Here is a 3,131-nt window from a genome sequence, read left to right on the forward strand (position 1 = left end):
CTTAACAACTGTTGAGGTTCTTTCAAAAAGTAACTTCTTAAGTGGAAAAAACAATGTTCCAACAAAGAAATCTAGCCTGGCTAGTATAATAGATTCTACACGATATGAAATAATATTTTTTTAAAATAGACTAGAGGTTAGACTTGACGGAATAATTTTACATAAGAAATAAATATAATTAGACAAAATTAGGCAATTAGCACACATATCATGACTTTTATTATTTTGTTTTCTCCAATTTCTAACGTAATTGGAGAACTCACCTTTTAATTATGAATTTTCTAATTACACCTTGTGTATTTTTGTTTACATTCTAAAATGACAAAATTACCTTTAAATAAAATTTAATTTAATCTTAAACTTTAAGTAGATTATGTAAACTAAATTTTCATGTACCTACTTAAGGTTGTTCGTGCTACACTCTAAAACGATAAAATTACCTTTAAATAAAATTTAATTTAATCTTAAACTTTAAGTAAATTATGTAAACTAAGTTTTCATGTACCTACTTAAGGTTGTTCGTGCTGAACCATTAAATAACCGCGTTGTAAAGTGCATAACATATCAACGTTGAACAATAAGAAAAAAATAGAAACTCTAACATCATTGAAAAACAATAGATATTTTGATTCACTCTTTAATCTTCTATAGAGATTGACTGAACATACATGATTGCTTGTGGGTGAAAGAAGGTGAATTTTTAGAGTGACAATGAGTGAAATCAAGGTTTTAAAGTTTTTTATATAAAATGACAATTTTGGTATTATTATAAAATTTTAAGTAAATTTAAGTGTAACCAGAAATGAGTGAAATCAAGGTTTTAAAGTTTTTTATATAAAATGACAATTTTGGTATTATTATAAAATTTTAAGTAAATTTAAGTGTAACCAGAAATACATGAGGTGTGAATAAAAAAACTCTTTAATTTTTTGAAATGTATGACTTACCCTTAAAAAAACTGAAATTTGAGTTTTCTATATAACTTTTTTTTCTTTTGAATTTTTGATCTAACTTGAATTTCACTATTTCGAAATTTCCATATATTTTCCCTCGACACCCATTTCCTTTTTGTCAGTTTTCATGACATGTTTTGTAGATTTTTGGATTTTCCACAACATCTTTGTGCTAAAACATTTTAGGCAAAAAAAAAAACATTTTAGGCAAAATTATTTATTTAGTTCCTTAACTTAATTTCAAGTAACATTTTTATTATTTATCTTTTTATTTTTTTGATTTCATCATTTTTGTTAAAATTAGGTAACAATTTCGTCTTTTATCTTTTATCTTTTTCCGATTTAATGTTTTATGTTATAAAATGTCAACATTGTCATCTTTTTTTTATGGGATTTTTTAATGAAATTTGAGTTGTTATGTTTGTACGATGAAGATTTGAGTTTGTTTATGAATTTGATGTATTTTATAAAAAAAATTAATGAATTTTTTATTTTGTTTTGATAAAAAAGGATAACAATGTTGACATTTTATAACATAAAGGACTAAATCGAGAAAAGAAAAAGATAAAGAACGAAAGTGTTACCTAATTATAACATAAATGATAAAATCGGGAAAAAAAGAAAGATAAACGACGAAAATGTTACATGAAATTAAGTTTGTTTTATCTTGGTTTTCGGGTGTCAAACATTGATTACGTTTGAACCTTTTTAACCGGTGATATCTTATTTTTTCTTGGGAAGGGAAAAAGTAAGCAAAACCCTTGAGAATCGAGGTCCGGGAGTTGTTTTCGCTACGGGAAGGTGTTAGGCACCCATAACGACTATAGTATCCTATAGGAACCGTCTTTAATTTCTACGCGCGCGCTTTATTTTTAAATGCTATTTGAAAGTGTTTATTAAGCCTAAAGGTATTCTAAGTGAAGAATTGGAGGGAGAAGAATGTTTGAATTTTTATTTTATTTGAATTGAAGGAATTTTGATTCCTTGCCTACGTGCCCGTTTAAGGGATCAAATCCACCGTAGTTCTCTTCCAAAAATGTTTTTGTTTTTGTTGGTTGATTTTAAGTTTGAAAATGGGATTTTGAAGAATAGAAAGAGGCCTCAAGGGCATGAGAGTTAGAAAAGGTGAGGTGGAATTAGTTATTTGCAAAATATAGTCTAAATATGATTAAAATTCTTTGAGATTTTGATTAAGAAAATGAAAAGGAAAATTACAATGGGATTTTGATCCCAAGGTTTATTAGAAAATGGTTTGAGTGATATTGTTCATATTTTTTTGGAAAATTGATTTTTTCTAAGTATAAAGCCTAAACATTCATCTAAATATACAATCCTAAACATACATCTAAACATGCATATTCTAGCTATATACCTAAAGTGAGGTGTGTGCATGTGTCGGTGCTTGTGTCGGTGTACATTATTAGAGCCCATTGTCCTTATTACATCATTGGCCTAGATACATTCTATGGTCTTGCAAGAAATTTTAAAATTGCATGAAGTAAAGTATTACAAGAACTCCTAAGTCTTTACATTCTAATTTTTGCATGAAATTAAATTGCAAGAAGATAAAGCCAAGAATGTGAAATAGGATATGAGATGCTCATGGGATGCATGAAACATGAAACAAAATGGTTAGTAGCACATGATAGAATAAAGGGGAATAAGGCAAAGGATACTATGGCTAAAGTATAGAAACTAACACAAAATAAAGCCCAAAGCAAGTGCAAACATGACTAAAATTCACCCCAAAATGCAAAAATCCTATTGCCTAAAATCCTCACATTTTCATACATTTTCCAAGGGCTTAGAATCAATTCTTAAAGTGAGAATTAAGGTAATATGATGGACTTGACTTTTTAAGGTGGATTTAGACATATTTGCATTGTTTATTCACAAATGTGACTTGTAAACCAAGTAATTACCCAAGATCCACACACAAACATCAAGGTTATGTACAAACAGTGGCTAAATATTCATAAAAGCACATATCATGTATATCAAGTAGCCCTCAAGAACATGGCATAGAATTGAACAAATCTTTAGAGGCTTTTCACATAAAAACAAGAAATAATGCAAGAAAATGTGTTAACACCTCTTGGCAAAATTTTCAGTGAATTGAATGCATAGATGTATCACAAAATTACCAAGACACATACAAAAAAATTTATAGAAATTTTA

Source organism: Medicago sativa, chromosome 5 (assembly GCF_051527215.1).
Source record: "Medicago sativa cultivar Bolivia chromosome 5, Bolivia_mono, whole genome shotgun sequence".
In the NCBI taxonomy this organism is placed as follows: domain Eukaryota; kingdom Viridiplantae; phylum Streptophyta; class Magnoliopsida; order Fabales; family Fabaceae; genus Medicago; species Medicago sativa.